At 41.6% G+C, this 23,228-nt stretch overlaps 1 protein-coding gene and 1 pseudogene across 1 annotated transcript in view; both read left to right on the plus strand.

Annotated features, from left to right (window-relative positions):
* GLG1 (golgi glycoprotein 1) overlaps window positions 1–23,228 on the plus strand; it is a 108,375-nt gene that overhangs the window by 24,984 nt on the left and 60,163 nt on the right. The window lies entirely within an intron of this gene.
* LOC138997278 (polyadenylate-binding protein 4 pseudogene) lies at window positions 9,854–22,056 on the plus strand (annotated as a pseudogene).

The following is a 23,228-nucleotide window of genomic DNA, read 5'->3' on the forward strand; positions in this document are numbered from 1 at the left end:
CAGCCCTGCTCTGTGCCTGATAGGGGGGAGCTCCCCAATCCCCTGATCGCCCTGTGGCTCTGTGTGTGACAGGGGGGGAGCTCCCCAACCCCCTGATCGCCCTGTGGCTCTGTGTGTGACAGGGGGCGGGGCCCCAACCCCCTGATCAGCCCTGCTCTGTGCCTGATAGGGGGGAGCTCCCCAATCCCCTGATCGCCCTGCGGCTCTGTGTGTGACGGGGGCGGGGCCACAACCTCCCTATCCTCCCTGCTCTGTTCGTGACAGGGGAAGGTGCCCCAAACCCCTGATCAGCCCTGCTCTGATAGGGGGGAGCTCCCCAACCCCCTGATCACCCTGCGGCTCTGTGTTTGACAGGGTAGAGCCATAACCTCTCCATCGGCCCTGCCCTGAGTGTGATAGTGGTGGCGCCCCAACCCCCTGATCGGCCCTGTTCTATGGGTGATAGAGTGTGGCGCCCCAACCCCCCTCCATGGGCCTTGCTCTATGTGTGACAGGGTAGAGCCATAACCTCCCCATTGGCCCTGCCCTGAGTGTGACAGGGTGCAGCGCCCCAACCCCCTGATCCGCCCTGCTCTGTGTGTGACAGGGGGCGGTGCTCCAACTCCCCTATTGGCCCTACTCTGTGAGTGACAGGGGGGAGCTCCTCAACCCCCTGATCGGCCCTGCTCTGTGCATGACAGGGGGGAGCTCCTCAACCCCCTGATGGGCCCTGCTCTGTGCGTGACAGGGTACGGAGCCCCAACCCCCCTGATGGGCCCTGCTCTGTGAGTGGCAGGGGGCAGCGCCCCAACCCCCTGATGGGCCCTGCTCTGTGCGTGACAGGGGGTGGCGCCACAACTTCCCTATCAATCCTGCCTTGAGTGTGACAGGGGGCAGTGCCCCAACCCCCCAATCGGCCCTACCCTGAGCGTGACTGAGGGTGGCATCGCAACCTCCTGATCCGCTCTGCTCTGTGTATGAGGGGGCGGCGCCCCAACTCCCCAATCGGCCCTGCTCTGAGCCTGACCAGGGGCTGCACCTAGGGATTGGGTGTGCCCTCTGCCACCCGGGAGCAGGCCTAAGCCAGCAGGTTGTTATCTCCAGAGGGGTCCCAGACTGCAAGAGGGCACAGGCCAGGCTGGGCCCCCCCCCCCCCCCCGAGTGCACAAATTTTTGTGCACCGGGCCTCTAACCATGCTATATATGTCCTTTTGTGTCTGGCATAGTCACTTAGCGTAATGTCTTCAAGGTTCATCCATGTGGTAGCATGTAGCAGAATCTGATTCCTTTAAAAGGCTGAATAATATATACCATTACATATAGGATATACTCCTGTTTTGTTTATTCATTCATTGATGGACATTTGGGTTGTTTTTACCTTTGGGCTATTGTGAATATTGCTGCTGTGAACATAGCTGTACAAATATCTTAAGACCTTGCTTTTAATTCTTTTGGGTAAACTCAGAAATGGAATTTCTAAATCATATGGTAAATCTATTTTTAATATTTTGAGGAACCGCCATACTGTTTTCCACAGTGGCTGCACAATTTTACCTTCCCAACAGTGCACAATCTCAATTTCTCCATTTCTTCTCCAACACTTATTATTTTCTGTGTGTTTTTTGTTTTAATGGATGTAAAGTGGTATCTCCTTGTGGTTTTGATTTACATTTCCCTAATGAACATCAGTTTTCATGTGCTTATTACTACTCATTTGTAAACTTTCTTTGGAGAAGTGTCTATTTAAGTCCTTTGCCCATTTTTTAATCAGGTGGTGTTTGGTGGTGGTGGTGTTGAATTGTAGGCGCTCTTAATATATCCTGGATATTAACCTCTTATCAGATAAGTGATTGGTAGATATTTTCTCCCATTCCATGGGTTGCTTTTCACTCTGATGATTGTGTCCTAGGATGCATAATTTTTGATTTTGATGTTGTCCATTTAACCTATTTTTTTCTTTTGTTGTCTGTATTTTTGGTGTCACATTGAGACACTATTGCCAAAATTCAGTGTCATGAAGTTTTCCCCAATGGCTTTAGGCCATTGGTCCATTTTTTAGTTAATTTTGTACATGCTGTGTAGGTAAGGATCCAGCTTTATTCTTTTACAGCACTATTTGTTGAAAAGACTGTTCTTTCCTCATTTAATGGTCTTGGCACCCTTGTGAAAAATCACTTGACCATATACAGGGTGGGGCAAAAGTAGGTTTATAGTTCAAATAAATTCTGTTTGGGTGCTCGTAACTGTAAACTTACTTTTGCCCCACCCTGTATATGCCAACGTTTATTTCTGGGCTCTTTATTGTATATTATTTGCCTGTATGTTTGTGTTTATGCCAGTACCATATGTTTTGATTATTGTAGCTTTGTAATGAGTTTTGAAATCAATAAATATGAGACCTCAAATATTGTTTAAGATTGTTTTGTCTATTCAGAATCCCTTGAGATTCTATCTGAATTTTAGGATGGCTATTCCTATTTCTATTTCTACAAAGAAATGACTTGGGACTTCGATAGAGATTGCATTTGATCTGGAGGTCGCTTAGGAGATTTGTATTGACAGTATTAAAAAGTCTTGAATATGGGATGTCTTTTCATTTATTTGTGTCTTCTTTAATTTATTTTAACAACATCTTGTAGTTCTCGTGTGCAAATCTTTCTCCTCCTGGGTTAAATTTATTCCTATGTATTTGTTTCATTTTGATGCTAGTATGAATGAGATTTGTTCATGTAGTTTTCTTTTCGGATTGTTAATTCCCCCTGGAGTTTTTAACTCTCAAGCTTGTCTACACTGAGTCTCGAGCAGTTGTCAGTTACAATTTAAGTGTTTGTATGGGCACTGCTCCAGCAGTGGTCTTTTGCCCTGGGCCTCAACTTCCAGTAAACTGGGATTCTGTGTATTTGCCTGTCTCTCCAATGTTGGGATAGGGCTTTTCCTGTGACTTTAGTTCTCTGATAGATCTAAGAAGAGTTGTTGATTTTCAGGGTTTTTTGTGTTTGTTGTGTGTTTTTAATGTATTTTTATTGATTTCAGAGAGGAAGGGAGGGGGAGAGAGAGATAGAAACATCAATGATGAGAGAGAATCATTGATTGGCTGCCTTCTGCACGCCCCCACTGGGGATCAAGCCCACAACCTGGGTATGTGCCCTTGACCAGAATCGAACCCGAGACCCTTCAGTCTGTAGGCCAACCCTCTGTCCACTGAGCCAGACCAGCTAGGGCAAGAGTGCCTTCTTTTTTTACCGCCGTGTAGTATCCCATGGTGTAAATGTACCACAGCTTTTTAATCCACTCATCTACTGATGGCACTTGGTCTGTTTCCAAATCTTAGCTATTGTAAATTGTGCTGCTATGAATGTAGGGGTGCATATATTCTTTCTGATTGATGTTTCCGGTTTCTTAGGATATATTCCTAGAAGTGGAATCACTGGGTCAAAAGTCTTTTATATTAGTTGCTGTTTTGCTAAATATACTATAGAAGAATATTTGACCATAAAACCTGTTTAGCTTTAGCCTTAGCTGATATTTTCTTGGATGCTTGCAACTGGGGACTCCCTGTGAATTTATAATTATATCCTGTTGACAGGAAATAAGTAGAATTTACATAGTAATTGTTTTTTAGACCTTTTAGTATCTCCCAAGGTGAGCCACTTTGCATTATAGAGACAATAATTTTCTTTAAGGCTTATTTCAATGGAGAATCATAAGTCAGTAACTTCAAAAAAGGCAAGCCAAATAAAAGAGGAAGGAAGATGGGGATTAATGCCAATCTACACTACTAAAAGAGAAACATGCAAATTGGTGTCACTCCGCTATGCCCACCAGCCAATCAGAGCGACTGTGCAAATTAACCAAACAAAGATGGCAGTTAATTTGCATATGCAGGCGCAGAGCGAAGACTGAAGACTGAAGAGGCTTGGTTTCTCCACTGCGGCCGCAGTGGAGAAGCCAAGCCTCGCTGCTGCTAGAGCAAAGGCCTGGGTCCTGGGTGCCAGAGGAAAACCGATGCCAGCAGCCAGGGGAAGGAAGGCCTATTGCGTGAATCTTCGTGCAACAGGCTTCTAGTTTTATATATATATACAGGTGTATGTTTTTTATTTAAATCAGTGGTGTAAACCTAGTTATATCAAGGTAGGGTGATTTTGATTGATAGATAGATAGATAGATAGAATATGTCTATATATGTATATTTGTATATATATAGAGATATAGATAGATAGATAGATTTTTTAATTGATTTCAGAGAGGAAAGGAGGAGGAGAGAAAGAGATAGAAACATCAATGATGAGAGAGAATCATTGCTCGGCTGCCTCCTGCACACCCCACACTGGGGATCAAGCCTGCAACCCGGGCATGTGCCCTGACTGGGAAACAAACCCTGACCTCCTGGTTCATAGGTCGATGCTCAACCACTGAGCCACGCCAGCCGGGCAAGGTAGGGTGATTTTTAAAAAAACATCAATACCTAGGTGCCTCAGGTAAATTAAATCAGAATATCTGGGAGTGGTTGCTGGCATTGAATATTCTTAATTATTTAAGGTACTGTTATTATTGTATTGCAAAAACAATGTTTTTATAGATTTATCCACATATTTCGCTCTTTTCTCCTCATACCTTCTTGCATCTTTGATCTTCCTGGTGGGATCCCCTTCTGCCTATAATACAGTCTCTAGAATTTCTTTTAGTGAGGGTCTCCTGGTGGCCAGCTGTCAGGTTTTGTTTGTCTGGAAATGTCTGTTATATTCTCTTTTTTAAAGATATTTTTGCTGGATCTAGGTATCACTTATCTATTTCTGGGTAACAAACCATCCCACACTTCGTGACACAAAAACACTGTGTGCCCATGAATCTGTGGGTCAGCAATTTGGGCAAGGCTCAATGGAATTACTTTTCTCTGGTCTGCATGGTATCAGCTGGGCTCATTCATACATCTATAGCCACTTGTCAAGTCAAATGGGGCTGGACAGTCCCAGATGGCCTCACATATATTACTGGTGGTTTACTAGAGTGAGAGAGGAAACTGGGCAACATATCTGTCATAATTCAGCTTAAACTTATTCACATGGTGACTGGGTTCAAAAAGCAGAATAGAAATGCCAAGCCCCAGTGCACAAACACTCTGCCATCCTATTTGCAAAGCACTTCAGCTGTCCAACCTCAAATTCCAAAGTGTGGAGAAATGAGGCGTCATCTGTTGATGGGAAGAATGACAATGTCATATTCAAAGGGGTGTGCATACAAAGTGGGGGAATTTGTGGCCTTAAAAATCTATCACAGTATTAAATTTTAGGTTGGAATATTTTTTTCTTCAAGCACATTTTCTTCTTTCCACTGTCTTTTGATTTATACTGATGCTATTGAGTACTTAGCAAATTCTTATTGCTTTTTAAATTTTCTGTCTTTGTGTTCTCTCATTCACTACAATATGTCTAGGTGTGAACTTACTTTTATTTGTCTGGCTTGGGCTTTATCGAATATCCTTGAGTTGTTATCTTTTATCTTTTCTAGGAAATTCTCAGCCATTATCTGCCTCTGCCCCCACTCTATCTCTTCTTCTAGAACTTCAATTAAGTTAGATTTTTTGCTGTTTTTCCATGTCTATATTTTTGTGTGTAAAGGTTTTATTATGTACAGAGTGGGAAGGGTGGGGACTCAGTTCTGGGCAACTGCTTTCCTCTTGGCAGCCAGGGCATTACTCAGCTCCTCTTGCTTCCTCTTGGCATGAATGTGTGTGTCCTCTTTCATTTCTTGATGAATTTGGCCTGTTTGTCCTTGGAGATCTTGAGCAGCTCCAGAGGACTGTGCTTGTATGAAGCAAAGCTGCATACCTCTCAGATTATGTCCTACACAAACTTGCTGTGCTTGGTGAGGCATTCACAGCAATGCTCAGCTTGCTCATGTTCTTGGTTACTTTGTGGCCCTTGTTGAGGGCCATAGCCATGGGGCAGTGCAGAGCCGTGGCTCCTGCTTTTCATTGGCTACTGCGTTGGAAGGCTCCATTTCTATTAACCTCTTCTAAATGCTACATTCTGGATAATTTATTTCTATTTATCTTCCAGTTTACTAATTTTCTCTTCAGTTATGCTTAGCTGCTTAACTCTTCTACTTTTTTTTTTTAACCAAATTAACCATAGATCATAATTTTTTTCTTTTTTTTAGAGCTAAGGTACAATTCACATGCAATAAAATTTGCTTTTTTTTTTTTAACTTGGTGTGCAGTATATGCATTTTAACATATGTATAGATTTGAAAGGTTTGGAGTGGACCAGCGTCGTGCACCTATGCCATGAGGCTGTAATATGTACCAAGGAAATTTTTATTTCCGTCTTGGTGCAGACGGGCTGAGACCAAAAAAGGAATCAGCGTTGACAGAAAGGGGGGAAAGGCTTTTATCAGCTCTTGCTGGCAGTTTCTGCTGGCGTAAGGGTCCTCTGGTTATCTAAGCTATGCTGTACTCAAGGCTGCAAGCTTTCTGCAAGATTCCTGCTAAACACAGCTAAGTTTCCTCTGCCCCATTTTATTCTCTTTAACCCTTTTAAGATTCATTCCTTTTGTGTGTGTGTGTGTGTATATATATATATATATATATGCTTTCATCAATATCACTCTTAATTAGTGTTGTTTTATAGTAAGTCTTGAAATCAGGAAGTATGAATCTTCTAATTTTCTTTTTCAAAGTTGTTATGATCTTCTAGTTCTAATCTGCTAGATCACTTTTTATATTTTCCCGTTCCCTGAAGATTTTTTTTCAAGTTTGTCTCATTTCTTTAACTTTTGTACCATGGGATTCAGCTTTAGTTTTTGAGTTTCTTTCTTGAACAATATTTGTGAAGATTGATATGTCATGGCTATCATTCTTTTTTAGAAATTTTTCAAACAACAAAGAAAACTTACTTTTTTAGTCTTGCAGTTATATAGATGCATTGAATCCTTTTGTAATTCTAAGAGACCATCTTTGTAGTTTAAGCTTTCATTGAACACAGTTGAAAATTCAAAATTTTTCATTTTCTGCCCTTCCTGGCAGAAAGGAGAACACTGACAGAAGAAAATATTTCATGATGATATGGATTAGAAGATAAATGTAAAGAGACAACTAGCAGCATCTTAGTCTTAATGCTTTCTAGTATGGTAGCTATCAACCATCTGTAGTTATGGAGCACTTAAAAAGTAGACTTGTTATGTGGTATAAATATAAAGTATATGTGGGTTTCAAAGACTTGGAACGAGAAAAGAAATTTAAAATAGCTCAATTTTTAAAATTTTGATTACATTGTTGAAATAACATATATTTTGGGTTAAATAAGATATATTTAAATTAATTGCACCTGTTTCTTTTTACTTTTTTAATGTAGCTACTAGGAAATGTAAAATTACATATGTTGCTCATCTTAAATTTCTTTGGGGCAGCATTGGTCTATACAACATCTCCTTTTGCTAGGAAAGAATGTGACAGTGTTTGTACATCTTACATGATGTTTTTGAACCAAAATTTATTAAACAAATGGACAAATACTGAAGTTAAGTGTATATACAAAGGTGACTAGAAGGAAATAGATGATGTAGAAATGAAAATATTCTTTGAATTTATTCCAGTTTTGTTTTTTTTTAATAATCTGAAAATCCTGGCCGGTATTTACTCGGTGGTTGAGTGTCGATCGATGAACCAGGAGGTCATGGTACAATTCCCGTTCAAGGCACATGCCTGGGTTGCAGGCTCCATCTCAAAGTGGGTGTGCAGGAGGCTGCCAATCTCTCATCAGTGTTTCTATCTCTCTTTCCCTGTCCCTTTCTCTCTCTCTAAAAAAATCAATAAAAATATTTGTGTGTTTTTTAAAGGAGGATCTGTTATGGGTTTAGCAAGGACCTTCAAAGGAAAAGTGAGCTTTTGAGCTCTCCTATTATCTGGGCACCCCTTTCCTTCAGCTTTGGCTTGGTAATGCCTACAGTATTGTTAGCTTTTTGTTGTTTTTAAGAGACTTTTTTATCTTTTAACATTTTCAGTTATTTATATTTTGAGGGTTATTCCAATAATCTAACCCACCCTTACCGGAAATGGATTACTACATCTTTTTTTTGGCTTCCCTATACACATGCACACAAGATTTAGGATACTATTGACTAAGCACTTTGCAAATAGAAGATAATATGTAGAACTATAAAAATTAAATAGGTGAAGAGTCACATTTTAGGAGGTAGAACCTGAGTTAAGTCAGTAGGCACTGTCCATTTCAATTTAAACACACACAACAGACAAAAACTTGCTTTTCTTAAGTTAATAAAAGGATGAAACAAAATATTTTTTGTTATCATTGGGGCTTTTGAGTTGGCCAGATCTGATTGTGGCTGTCATAAGGTTGAGTGCTTACCAATATGGAAAATTCAGGCTTGGTATGAAAAAAAAGTGGTTACCAAAACACTTACTGACGGCTGCTGTAGGGCCTGGATGACAGATCACCCACTCCATACTCATGAGTTGTGGCATGTCTAGTGGAAGTTAAAACTTTTACATCAACCTGAAGGTAGCGGAATTCAGTAATTTATTTATTTTATGGTTCAATTCTTTTACAATGAGCTGTTTTTCTAAGCTACCTTATGTGTATGTGGCAAAGCAATTGTAATTTGACATTCTCCAATTTAAATCTACAGGTGAGATATAAAAAGATATCTTCGAATTATTTTGTTTCCTAAATATTTGTTTCCTTCCACTAAAACAAATCTTTCTTACCCAGTTATTTTTATTACATTCACACACTGCTATAGCTAAGGAAATCATCATTTTTCTTAATAGTTAATAAGTGCCTTTGCTTGCCAGTCTTCTTTAAGGATGTGGTTTACTATGTTTCTCTGGGCTACACAAACTAGGAATGAAGGTATTTAAGTATTATAGGAAGATCAAATATTTTGATAATTTATAGTAGGCTGTTGCTGTGATTCTTGGATCTTGAGGTTAGCTGTTTCAGATTAGGTATGTTTTTTCTTGAACAGCAAACAAACGTTTTAGAGCAGTGTGTCAGCGACATGGCAGAGGTGAATCACATTGGTGTGATGGTGAATGAATGCCTAATAACTGGTACTTTTGTCCCCACTTATATTTAATCTTGTAGTTGATAAGGCAAAAGAAGAAATACATTAATAAATGTAGATGTGCCAAAAAGAACGAAATTTTTGCCCCTTATGTGATTTGACAACTGTGTGTGCCTTTTAGTATGCATTAAAATCAGCACTAATGTTTACATTTTGTGCAGTGAATTATGTCTAGGATCATTATCATCTGAGATAGTCACTATAAAGTCAAACTGGAGTTATGCCAAGCGTTAAATAGTTCAAAATGCTTTGAATTGCAAAATTGAGCGTGTTAATATTTACCAGTCTGTAAACATTTACCACATTTTTACATCAGCATTCTAGCCGCTTTGTTATGAAAACATGAGCAAATTCTCTTCCTACACTTGTCTTTTTGTTTAATGCACTTTTTTTTTTTTCTCTTTTCTCTCTTGACTCTTGTATCCTCATAGTAATTGTAGCAGCAACTACTACAGATCAACAGCCACAAAACTCTTTTCTGGTTGGTTTTGTTTCAGACCTATCTCTGAGATGACAAACAGGATGCCATCTTTCTAGGACTGCTTAAAGTCATCATCAGCTTCTGGGTCTTCCAGAGAGGCAGGCGTTTTATTTTTAACTAGAGGCCTGGTGCATGAAAATTTCTGCACTCTGCAGGGGGTGGGGGTGGGGATGGGGGGGGGCATGTACCTTGGTTGCCCTCTCGCAGTCCGGGAGCCCTCAGGAGATGTCCGATTGATGGCTTAGGGAGTGGGTCTAAGCCTCTGTCTGGCCTCCCTCTTCGGGAGGCGACTGGCAGGCTGGGGGACGGATGGCGCCAGCAGGTGAGTGGTGGGACCTGGCCCCAATCGCTCCGCTGCTCCCGCTTGTGGCTTCCCTCTGTGGGAGGTGACCAGTGGGGTGATGAGGGAGGGGGAGGACAGTACCTCCCCAATTGCCCCTTCGCTGCCACCGCAGGTCGCTGCCACCCCGCATCACTGTCCCCTCCCTCTCCCTGCTGGCACCGATCTTGGCTGGCCTGGCGCCAGCCCCGCCCCCCACCAACCAGTCATTCCACTGTTTGGTCGATTTGCATGTTAGCCTTTTATTATATAGGATAGTTCCACAAAGCTCCTGTTTGACTTGTTCTGTTGTGAGACCATCATTGAAATCCCCTTTAGGGTTTCAGCATACTGTAGCTGCAGCCAGGGATCTGATAATAGAATTTAATACTGAGATATAAACTCAAGTTCCATCTACTCATTAAAAAAACAAAGTGAAATAAAGAAGTGAAAAATTAGTAACTCTTCTAAGCCTTATTAAAAGATGGGATTTAGGCCCCACTGAGTGTGGCTCAGCAGTTGAACCAAGAGGTCACCAGTTTGATTCCCGGTCAGGGCATATGCCCAGATTGCAGCCTCGATCCCCAGTGGGGGGCGTGCAGGAGGCAGCCAATCAATGATTCTCTCTCATCATTGATGTTTCTATCTCTCCCTCTCCCTTCCTCTCTGAAATCAATAAAAATATTAAAAAGAAGGGATTGCCCTGATTGGTTTGGCTCAATGGATAGAGCGTCAGCCTGCGGACTGACGGCTGTCGATTCCAGTCAAGGGCTTGTACCTTGGTTGCGGGCACATCCCCAGTGGGAGGTGTGCAGGAGGCAGCTGATCGATGTTTCTCTCTCATCAATGTTTCTAACTCTCTATCCCTCTCCCTTCCTCTTTGTAAAAAATAAAAATAAAAAGAAGGGATTTAGGAGGCTGACAAATCCCATTGAGATTAGGTAATGTAGGATATGAAAGTGTGTCATGTTACTTTTGGAGAATATTAGAAGTTGCTGTCAAACGTGCTTCGGAATTAAACAGGCCCATTTGCCAGAGTATGGATAATTAGCTTTGGTGTTTTTAAAAATATGTTCTCTTTTCCCATATCTCCTTAAATTTGGGTGACTTCATTGCATTTAGCATATAGTGTGCATAATACCATTAGATTTCTTTAAAAGAAAAAAGACCTAGTTACTGTGTTATTGGAACCTTAAATAAACATGGGCTAGATTAAAGAGTAAAATTATTCTAATGTTTCTTTCACCTTGGTTTTATCAGAGTGAACTTTAAGTACAGGTATATGTTCCTCACTATATTTAGGAGATATAATTCTATTGAAGTCCTATCCAAACTAGCTTAAGCTAAAAGAGAATTTGTTTCATATGGCTTTGGGCGTAGCTAGATATTGGGGGGCTCAACCTCTTAGTTGAAATGATTTCTCCTTAACATCTGCTTCTGGCTGACTTCTTTCACAGCCTCCACGGGATGGCAAGGTGGTCAAAGTAGCTCTTACCCCCACGTAGCCATTTGTGCCAGCATTATTTGTAAATGTTTTATTTGTCATTGTCACAGTCCCTGAATCATTTAGGAATGCTATATGTGTATGATTGGAGTCATTTGCTGTACCCCTCTCTCAGGAATGAAGTCCCACCTAAAGCACTTAACCAAGAATAGGACTAAGAGTAGACTTTGTCTCTGGGGAGAGACAAAAGTTCACCACTTCTTTCATTAGAATAAAGACATACCTGTCAATCTGCTCATTTCACATTCTAAAGAGCTGGCATCACAAATTTCACTGATACTGTGAGCCAGGCTAGAGCTGAGGGAAATGTTCACAACACAGGTAACTGAACTTAATGTGTTCCTCCTACCAAAAACAAAAGGAGATCCTCTCCCTCCCTCCCTCTCTCATCCTCTCATCTTAGAGGTCAGTGCCCATGTTTCATAGCCTGAACTACAGATTCCACTTTATCATAGTCAAGTTTTGCTGATTTAAACAATTCTCAACATTAGGTTTAATCAGCAAAACAAAACTTCATTATTAAAAAGTTCTCAAGGTTATTGATGAGGACAAACAAATGGAATCTATGGACAGTAATTTGGTAAAGGCCAAGGAAAGGGGAGAGGTGGGGGGAGATGGGGGTAGCAATGGGGGGGGGGGGAATTCTGCAATAATATCAACATAAAAATTTTTAATAAAAACATAATGATTTTAAACCTTTCCTAGTCAGAAATGTTATTAGCATTCTGTGAAAGCAGAGAAAAGTAAATGATATTTAGGAAACTCACATTTTATTTCATCAACAAAGTAAGATATGCCCCTCACCCCCTTTGCCACTGTCCTACCATTCTTTATTTCTTATCTATAATAATAAAAGCATAATATGCTAATTAGACTGGACATCCTTCCAGACATCCTTCTGGATGACCTTCAGGATGAAGGTGGGGCTGTGAGGGAAGCCCAGGTCCCGGGTGCCTGCCGGCAGCTAGAGGGATATCTGGGTCCTGGGTGCCAGAGGGAAGTCGGTGCCAGCAGCTGGGGGAAGGAAGGCCTAAACTTGCATGATTTTCGTGCATCGGGCCTCTAGTACAGTGGTTCTCAACCTTCTGGCCCTTTAAATACAGTTCCTCATGTTGTGACCCCAATCATAAAATTATTTTCGTTGCTACTTCATAGCTGTAATTTTGCTACTGTTATGAATTGTAATGTAAATATCTGATATGCAGGATGGTCTTAGGCGACCCCTATGAAAGAGTCCTTCGACCGCCAAAGGGGTCGCGACCCACAGGTTGAGAACCGCTGCTCTAGTATTAAATAGTTGGAAAAGCTATATACCACAGTAGCTCCCACTCATAGATCAAGAGACAGGATTGGATTCCTATGGTATAACATATGTAGTTTTAGTCAAGATTTTTTACTATAAAAAGTTCAAAAACACCAAAAATTTTGTGGAGAGAAGTCCTTTTCTTCTAGAAAAAAACTTTAAACTTTCTAGTAAAAGAACTTGTAGTATTCAAAATCAAGGTTTATAAAATGATGAAATAACCTATAGGCTCTTATTGTTGCTTGTTTCCATCTTTTCTCCTATTGGATTGCTTTTGCTTTCTTATAGCAAAAGCAAAAGGGATTTTTTTTGTGATTTAGGAGAATTAACTCTTACTGCAATATAAAATTAAGTAGGTGAATTATCACTGGTTTATAATTGTCCCTGTATGAATTAGTGACTATTTTGTTGTTGTTAATTATCACCCAAGGATATTTTTCCATTCCTTTTTAGAGAGTAGTAGGGAGGGAGAAAGGGGAAGGGAGACGTAGAAATATCAATGAGAGAGAAACACATTGATTGGTTGCCTCTGCCCTGATCAGGGCCAGGGGTCGAACCTGCAACCCAAGTACATGCATGCCCTTGACCAGGAATAGAACCCTCGACCCTTCAATGCGTGGGCGGATGTTCTAACCACTGAGAAACACTGTCCATTAGTGACTTTTTCACATAAATCTTTTAAATCCTTGACTAATTGTTGCTGAGCCATTGGCCAACTTGTATTCAGGAATGGGAGCACATGCTAATAATTAGCTCAAGGGAAACAAAGTTAAATCTGTTGCCAATCCATATGTTTTGGAACATCTGATGTTCCAAAGCAAAATTCAAGAATGGGTTTATATATTCAAAACCAAGTTCCTTAGTTAGCAGAAATAAGTGAGAGAACTCCTGGGAATGATCCTTGTTCTTGCCATTGAAGGAAGAGTTAGCAGAAGACTTCTTTTCTGCCATTCTCTGCAGCCTGTGAAAAATTTGCCACTGCTGCACTATATTACAGAAACTGATTAACACAGTTATTAACAGTTGCCTTGGTGTTTTTTTTTTTTTTATTTTTAAATATATTTTATTTATTTTTTACAGAGAGGGAGGGAGAGAGATAGAGAGTTAGAAACATCGATGAGAGAGAAACATCGATCAGCTGCCTCCTGCACATCTCCCACTGGGGATGTGCCCACAACCAAGGTACATGCCCTTGAGCGGAATAGAACCTGGGACCTTTCAACCCACAGGCCGACGCTCTATCCACTGAGCCAAACCGGTTTCGGCTGCCTTGGTGTTTTATTCCTGGTTATTTTACACAGAAACACAAAAATAGTTGCAAGTCATTCTTTGGAGAATGGAATCACTTTTTTAAAAAAATTTTATTGATTTCAGAAAGAGGAAGGAAGAAGGAGAGAGAGTTAGAAACATCAATGATGAGAGAGAATAATTGATCAGCTGCCTCCTGAATGCTTCCTACTGGGGATGGAACCCGAAACCCAAGCATGTACCCTGACCCAGAATTAAATCGTGACCGCTTGGTACATAGGTCCATGCTCAACCACTGAGCCACACCCTCTATCTGAAATCACATTTTATTTTATTTTATTTTATTTTATTTTTTTTTAATATATTTTATTGATTTTTTACAGAGAGGAAGGGAGAGAGATAGAGAGCTAGAAACATCGATGAGAGAGAAACATCGATCAGCTGCCTCCTGCACATCTCCCACTGGGGATGTGCCCGCAACCCAGATACATGCCCTTGACCGGAATCGAACCTGGGACCCTTCAGTCCGCAGGCCGACGCTCTATCCACTGAGCCAAACCGGCTTTGGCCACATTTTAAATGTACTGATGGAGTTGATGGTTTAAATAAAAGTTGTGTTACATTTAAGCTTTTTGTTTGTTTTTTTTTTATAGTGGATCCTTTCATGGCATGAATAATTGATCTATTTTATCTTTTGTTAATTTGGAGCAAAGCCACTAAAAAAGGACAAGATTATGATTTGGGGAGTTTGGTAACCTGATTCAGTTTTCAAAGAAAGAAAAATTAAAATTTGTGAACATTTAAAAAACCACCACAGTGGTCATTTGATCAGTTTGTGAGAATAGTCCATCTAGTTGGTATTTTCAAGCAAGCTATAACTCATTTTTTAAAAAGTTTTTATTGATTTTTTTTCCCATTTTACCACAAAAATTTTATAAAATAAACAAAGATTTTTTTCTTTTTATATTAGCATCTCTTCTTTATTTGGGTATTTATCGGGGCTTGCTTAAAAACCTTTTGCTGAAGAAGTTATCAGTCTGGGGCATGACTACATAACATGACCTGCCCAATTAGGAATTTATGATTTATTAAAGCTCCCCGTTTTTGTCCACAAATTGTTTAACACTGAGTTAGTGTAAGAGAATCTGAGAGTTGATGTCACAAAGAGTCTTTTGCTCTAGCTGGTTTGGCTTAATGGATAGAATGCCGGTCTGTGGACTGAAAGGTCCTGGGTTAGATTCTGGTCAAGGGCACATGCCTGGGTTGTGGGTTCAGCCCCCCCATAGTGGGTGTGCAGGAGGCAGCCAATCAGTGATTCTCTCCTATTATTGAAGTTTCTATCTCTCCCTCTCCCTTCCTCTCTAAAATCAATAAAAATATAAAAACAAACAGAAAACAAAGAGTGCTTTGTTTGGGGCAAATTATGCTCAGAAAATAAAATTGTCTTTGCCAATAATTTATTTAACACAGGTTTACTGTGGGATTTATAATTTATGATAATTTACAAATCAATAACATAGGATAATGTCTCTTAATAAGTCAATAAATAAACAACATACTCCAAATGATAGATTAATGATATCATTGTTCCAGGCCAACAGGAGATTAAAGAAATAAGGTTCAAATTTAGTTGATGTGCACCTTCCTACAGATTGGTTCTTGGTAAAATCAATCCTTCCGGCTGGTGGCTTAGGTCTCTCGCCTTCTGGGGCACATAGCTAGCAAGCGAACGCACCAGCGTGGGCCGTCAAGGTGAGCTGCTTTGAAGGTTATTACTGCAGGACTTTACATGGCTTGCACCACTGCCTACAAGTAGTAACCTGGCCAAGGCAGGAACATGTCCCTTCTCTTCCAATAATGATCTGTATTTAGCATACTTTGTCTTTCTCATACCAAAGGCCCAAGTACTCTTACTTCAGTGGTTCTTGAACTTGAGCATCCATCAGGTCACTTGAAAGCCTTGTGAGAACACAAGATTCTCAGTAGTTTAAGTGTGGCGTCCAAGAATTTGCAGATGCTGATATTGACGCACTTTGAGAACCACAGGAGCTTGTGTGAATGATTTTACATATTTGTATTGTCCAGGCCAAAGCCCTCCATATTTTAATGTTATTTGAGTTTACAATTCACCTTACTCTACGTACTTTATGTTTATTGTGTACAAGGTATTGGGTGAGCAAGAAAATGGAGGAAGGGAGAAGGAAAGAGGAGCATCAATGTGAAAGTGAAACATAGATCAATTGCCTCCTGCATATGTATCAAGAGGCTGCCAGTTTGATTCCTGGTCAGGGCACATGCCTGGGTTGTGAGCTCCATCCCCAGCAGGAGGTGTGCAGAGACAGCCAGTTGGTGTTTGTCTTTCACATCCATGTTTCTCTCTCTCTCCCTCTCCTTTCCTCTCACTTAAATCAATAATAAAAACACATAAAATCTTTGTCTTATCACAAAGACAGAACTATTACCCAGTTGAGCCATGAATTATAAAAGTACAATCTTTTTGAAACCTTAAAATTAAAAAAGACTTTTTTAATTTAGAAAATTTGTATGTTTTAAATTTGGGATTTATCACGTTTCATGGCCCAAAATAGCACATGTGATTTTTGGCAGCTTCTGTCCTGCTCATGCCAATGAAAGCAGCACCATATGGTATGACTGCTGTTACATTAGGAAACGCACACCCTTTGGAGACATTGCCTGGCATAAAGCAGAGCCACTGCTCCTCATATGCTTAACCTTTCAGCCAAAATATTGACCAAGATATATTAAGATTTTAGGATATCACGGTATCCTATTAGCTGAGTCTTACAACTCTTTTTCCTACTAGCTTTAACATTTAGCCGCATTATGAAAACACATACTCAGAACTTCATGGAGTCTCTTACCCAATCTCAGAAAGAAGCTTTTGAATGATTATTGCAAGAAAAGAAAGTATGTACCTTTCAGAATGCAACCAATAAGTGTTTTCCCTTTACAAAAGAGTAAAGTTCCTTTTTATTCACTTATTTAGTAGCAAATTTTAGTTGAATAGAGAAAATTTAAGTTTTATGCAGAATCTTTGTTGACTTAGACTTTCATTTGTTATTTTAAGGACATAATCACCTTTGCTGTTTTATTCAGATTTCTTTTTCTTCACTTTTTCAGTTCCTCCCCCCTTTCAACATTTCTTCCCTCCCAGCAAACCTAAGAAAAATGCAGGTCCTTTGTGCTCCTTATATGAGGTTGACTGATACTCATCCATGGTCACTGCCATGCACCTCACCACCACTGCCCAGGATACTTATCTTCTAACTTTCCTAAATAGGCGCTTAAAGAAAAATGAAGCAGACCGAGATTTCACATGAAACTGATTGATTTATGAAGCAGAGAGTTACCTTTATATATGTTATAACCAGCTCCTATCTAATTTTTAGAAATTCTTTAAAGATTGTCTTTGGGGGCAGGGAGAGTTTAAAGAGACAAAGTTGGTCCCAGGTTGCAAGGCACCCTTCCACCAGCAGCCTCCGGAGAGGACGGGTATAAATGGACCAGTAGCTGCCCGGCCGCCTTTCTCCGCTTTGGGGCCCAGCAGACTGAAGAAAACAAGAAAAAAAGATTTTTTGAGTTGTTTTTTTTTTAAACCTGAAAATGCTTTACAATCTGAAAAGAAAAAAAAAAAGGAAAAGCAAATCCTCCTTACAGAACCCACAGGGAAGGGACTTTTGCAAGCTTCCAGCCTCCCTTGCCTGCCACCACCACTGCCTCATTTGGGCGTCTGTTGGTCCTATTGGTCCAGCAGTCATCCACATGCCTCCTCTCTGGCTGTGGGAGCCCCTCTGCGTGGCAGCCCCGCCCCCTCCTCGTGTGTTCTACCCCTGGGGTGGAGCTTAGAGTCAGCACTGACAAATATTTACTATTTCTCTCTTCCCCTGGCTGCTGTGATCTTAAACCATCAGAAGCCCATGGCCAGTATTTATAGAGAAATGCATGTCCTGAGGCTGTGTGGATACTGTTTGGTTGCTTCTTTTTTTTTTTTTTTTTTTTTAAATTAAATCTTTATTGTTCAGATTATTACATTTGTTCCTCTTTTTTCCCCCCATAACTCCCCTCCTTCCAGCTCCCACCCCACCCTCCACTCTCACTCCCCACCCACTGTGTTCATCCATAGGTGCATGATTTTTGTCCAGTCACTTCCCGCATCTCCCACACCCCTTTTTCCCCCAAGAATAGTCAGTCTATTCCCTTTCTATGTCCCTGATTCTATTATAATCACCAGTTCATTCTGTACATCAGGTTATTTATTCACTTGATTCTTAGATTCATTTGTTGATAGATGCATGTTTGTTGTTCATAATTTGTATCTTTACCTTTTTCTTCTTCTTCCTCTTCTTAAAGGATACCCTTCAGCATTTCATATAATACTGGTTTGGCGGTGATGAACTCCTTTAGCTTTTCCTTATCTGTGAAGCTCTTTATCTGACCTTCAATTCTGAATGATAGCTTTGCTGGATAAAGTAATCTTGGTTGTAGGTTCTTGGTATTCATCACTTTGAATATTTCTTGCCATTCCCTTCTGGCCTGCAAAGTTTCTGTTGAGAAATCAGCTGACAGTCGTATGGGTATTCCCTTGTAGGTAATTGAGCCTCTTTCTCTTGCTGCTTTTAAGATTTTCTCTTTGTCTTTTGCTCTTGGCATTTTAATGATGATGTGTCTTGGTGTGGTCCTCTTTGGATTTTGTTTGGGGTTCTCTGCGCTTCTTGGACCTGTAAGTCCATTTCTTTCACCAGGTGGGGGAAGTTTTCTGCCATTATTTCTTGAAATAGGTTTTCAATATCTTGCTGTCTCTCATCTTCTGGCACTCCAATGACTCTGATATTAGACCGCTTAAAGCTGTCCCAGAGGCTCCTTATACTATCTTCACACTTTCGGATTCTTTTTTCATTTTGCTTTTCCAATTGGGTGTTTTTTGTCGAATCTTTGGTTTGATTATTGTACTCCTCTGGTCTGCTATTGGGTATAATATTCTTTATTTCAGTCCGTGTATGCTTACTTTCTAATTTTTTTATCGTAGCATCGAGGGTCTCATTAGTTTTCGTGAGGCTCTGCACAAATTTATGGCAAGCCCTCAAAATTGCGATTCTTAGCTCCATATCCTCCATTTCTGTCATGTTTTTTTGTCTCCGCATCTTTTATGCTTTCTTGGTGCACCCCCTTGTGGTCTCTGTGCGCAGTCTTGTTCTAGCCAAGCCTTAATTGTTGTAGTTAACACTAGAGGGATTTGACCCCCAGGCCGACTGGCTATAGGAATCAGCTGTATGGAAAATGTCTGCCTTCTGGGGAGGCGCTAATCCAGCCTTTGCCTGAGGCGATCGGCAAATGGCTGTGCGCAGGGTTTGGGCAGGGCGGGATCAACAGGGCGGGCGGAGGGAGCAGTTATGGCCACGCTCAGTCCCGTTCCCAGAGGCTCTGCTTCTCAGAACCCCGGCAGCCGCTGCAAACCTCGGAGAGAAAGCTGCCCTCAGGTTCCAACTGATGCCGGATAATCCCGCTTCTCCCGTTTGAGTCTGGGTCCCTAGAGACTCGCCCGGATCTGGAGCCCAGAGTCTGAGACTCACTCCCGACAGAAAACGACAACCGCGCCCTCAGCCACCAGCCCGCTTTGCGCGCGCACCTCGGTACCTTTGTATTTTCCACACTGCGCTGCCTCTGAGCCTCGATTTGCTGTTCTCTTTCCTTCTAGTTGTAGAGTCTCTCTTCAGCCAGCCTTCCTGTGGTTCTGGGTGATGTCCGTTCAGTCTTTTAGTTGTATTTTTGAAATGGTTGTTTGCGGCAGCGGTCTCCGGTGTTTACCTACGCCGCCATCTTGGTCTCGATGTTTCTCTCTCCTGTTTGGTTGCTTCTTGAAGAATTATTTAATATGAAAGGGAGTCCCCATTTAATAATTTTTTAAAATTAAAAAAAAAATTTTTTTTGAAATTTGGAGGTTTAGAACAGGACAGCTGAAAATTACAAACTCCCTGGGAGAGTCATATTGTTTTTGAGAGCCTTTTGTCTACTGTCTTGCAGTCTGGAATAAGCCATCCCTGAACTCTGAGTTCTCTGCCTGCTCCTCTGTCTCTGAGTCTGTGCCAGCTGCTTTCATCTTTTTTTAAAAATATATTTTTATTGATTTCAAAGAGGAAAGAAGAGGGAGAGACAGATAGAAACATCAACGGTGAGAGAATCCTTGATCACTGCCTCCTGCACGCCCCCTACTGGGGATCAAGCCCGCAACCCAGACATGTGCCCTTGACCGGAATCGAACCTGGGACTATTCAGTCCATAGGCCGATGCTCTGTCCACTGAGCCAAACCAGTTAGGGCGCTTCTCTCATCTTCACCCTGCCACCTGTGAGCCCTGGTGCCGAGAAGAGCCCCCTTCTGTCCTGTGTGGCCTCTTACAAAAAGTCCTCCTGGTGGACTCAGGTGGTGGGGACTGATGAGATGAACACTGCAGCCAGCTTGTGTTTGTTCTTTGTTGTTTTATGTACTAAAAATATTATTTGTGTAGAAAGCAGGTGCATAGAACATCTACTAAAGGAAAAACATGAACTCTGGAAAGCAGTCCACCAGATGCTTCACAGTGTTGTGGCCGGGTGGGGTGATGGATGACCTGGTTTCTTTATTGTATTTTTTGTGCTTTCCATAATAAACATGTGTTGTTTTCACAATCTAAGTACATACCATGCACTCTCCACCCAGGAAATTGGGAATAATCTCTATCAATGTAATCAGCAGGCCTCCAGGACCCTGACAGTCATCCCCTGCATAAATAAGGAATTTCCTTCTGTTGTCATCAATGAATGGACAGACCAGTGTCCAGAGGGTGGGAAACACCTGGGGAGTCCACAGTCTAGTCTTGGGGTAGTTGGCATCCACCACCTTGATGATGCACAGCAGGGCCTTGATGCCAGTTCTCCACAAGTTGAATGCCTGCTTACAACTGTTTGGCCCAGTAACATTGAGGCAGTTTTTATTAAGTATAAGGCAATACCAGTATGCATTCCTGATTTACTATTTTTAAAAGCAGTACATCTTAGTTTAGACATTGACTTCTCAATGCCAGTGTTGCCTCCCAAGTCAGTGTGATAAGCAAGTGTCTCTACACATTTCCTGCACTCGCATGTCACCGAGGCCGAGCGATATGAAAAGTTCAGTCCTGCAGAGCCTGTGCTGTCTGTCCCCGTCTGCTGAGACAGGATCCCCTGCAGCTCCTGGGCTTTACCTATGTCAACTTCCAGCAGCTGGCTGACGCTGAGCAGGCCTTGAATACCATGAACTTTGATGTGATTAGGGAGCCCCATCATGTCGTCTCAGAGGGATATCTCTTTGAGAAAGTCTGATGTGGGAAACATCTTCATCAAGAACCTGGACAAACCTATAGATAACAACGCACTTTGTGTGACTTTTTCTGCTTTTGGAAACATACTGTTCTTCAACGTGGTATGTGATGAGAATGGCTGGGGGATTATGCCTTTATTCACTTCAGGACCAAAGAGGCTGCCAGACAAGGCCATGGAGAAGATGAATGGCATGCTCCTCGATGACCTCAAAGTGTTTGTGGGGTCTCAAAAGAGCAGGAAGAGTGTGGAGCCAAAGCCAAGGAGTTTACCACTATGTATATCGAAAACTTTGGGAAAGAGGTGGATGATGAGAATCTGAAAGCTGGTCAGACTCTAAGTGCCAAGGTGATGACAGATCCCAGTGGGAAATCCAAAGGCTTTGGCTTTGTGAGTTACTAAAAACATAAGGACGCCAATAAGGCCATGGAAGAGACGAATGGAAAGAAAATCAGTGGGAAAGTCATTTTTGTAGGCCATGCACAGAAGAAAGTGGAGCAATGGGCTGAGTTAAACCAGAAATTTGAAGAGCTGAAAGAAGAGAGAATAGTTGATACCAGGCAGAGGAATCTCTACATTAAGAACTTGGATGACACCATTGATGATCAGAATTCAAGGAGTTTTCTCCTTTTGGATCCTCATCAGTGCTAAGGTAATGCTGGAGGATGGGAGAAGCCAGGGGTTTGGCTTTGTCTGCTTCTCATCTCCTGAAGCAACCAAAGCAGTTACCGAGATGAACGGATGCATCATGAGCTCCAAGCCTCCATGTTGCCTTGGCCCGTAGGAAGGGAAAAGGCTCTGCATACCTGACCAGCCAGGATATGCAGTGGGTGGCCGGAAAAAGAGCACTCCCTGCTAGGCCCATCTTAAATCAGTTCCAGCCTGCAGCTGGTGGCTACTTTGTGCCAGCAGTTCTACAGGCTTAGGGAAGGCCTTATTATACACCTAACCAGTTAGCACAGATGAGGCCTATTCCCTGCTGCCAGTAAGGTGGGAGACCTCAAAGCCTCCAAGGAATGCCAAGTGCTATATGCCAGCCTGGGCCTTGTCCAACTCTTCACCACCTGGCTCCAACTGGTAATGCTCTGGCCTCTCGTGGCTTACCTCTCAGAGAATCAGTGCCCCCACAGGTGTGCAGAATTTAGCATCTAATGCTGCTGTTGCCTCCGCGGTCCGCAGCCCTCACTCTGCCTGCCATTCAGCCTGCTGTCCATGTGCAGGGGCAGATGCTGGGAGAACGTTTGCTTCTGCTCGTCAAAACCATGCATTAGAACCTGGCAGAAAATAGGGGCATGCTGCTGGAGATCAACAACATTGGGCTGCTGCACATGCTAGAGTTCCCTGAGTCTCTCTGCTCTGTGGTGGATAAAGCTGTCTATGTGGTTCTATAGTCTCATCATGCCAAGAAAAGAAGCTGTGCAGAAGGTGGGTGCTGTTGCTGCTGCTACCTCTCTCTCAGACAAGGAAAAACCGATTCAAAAGCCAAATAGCCAACCCCCCATGGAATTCAGCTCAAGGTTTGAAGGTTTCCCAGCTTGTTCCCAAGAACCACAAATTGCACATTTAATAGGTTATTTTGTATTAAAAAGATAATTATGAAGCATCTAGAAATTTTCAATTAAAAGACTGTATTCTCTGGGTTCTGTTAAGACAGTGTTAAGTTTTACTTTTTCTATTGTGAGTGTTGTCTCCCCACCCCAGAAATTGGTTTTATTTTATGTACCCAAGTCTTACGTTTCTCAATTTAGAAAAACAACTTCATTTAAAAAAAGAGAGATAAAGTTGTCCTCAAAAGACAACTAGGCTTGTAACTTCATTCAGAAGTTCTCTCTCTCTCTTTTCCCCTTCAGATCTAATTTATTGGTACTTAATTGTAATGAGCAGTTTCTCCTGGGGGAATTGGATTTGAATAAATAATGGTGATGAGTTCCTTTAGAGGTGTGCAGAGGAACTCCT

The sequence above is a fragment of the Myotis yumanensis genome, unplaced genomic scaffold (assembly GCF_028538775.1).
Source record: "Myotis yumanensis isolate MYYU_CA2020_CCGP unplaced genomic scaffold, mMyoYum1.0.hap1 SCAF_18, whole genome shotgun sequence".
Lineage (NCBI taxonomy): Eukaryota > Metazoa > Chordata > Mammalia > Chiroptera > Vespertilionidae > Myotis > Myotis yumanensis.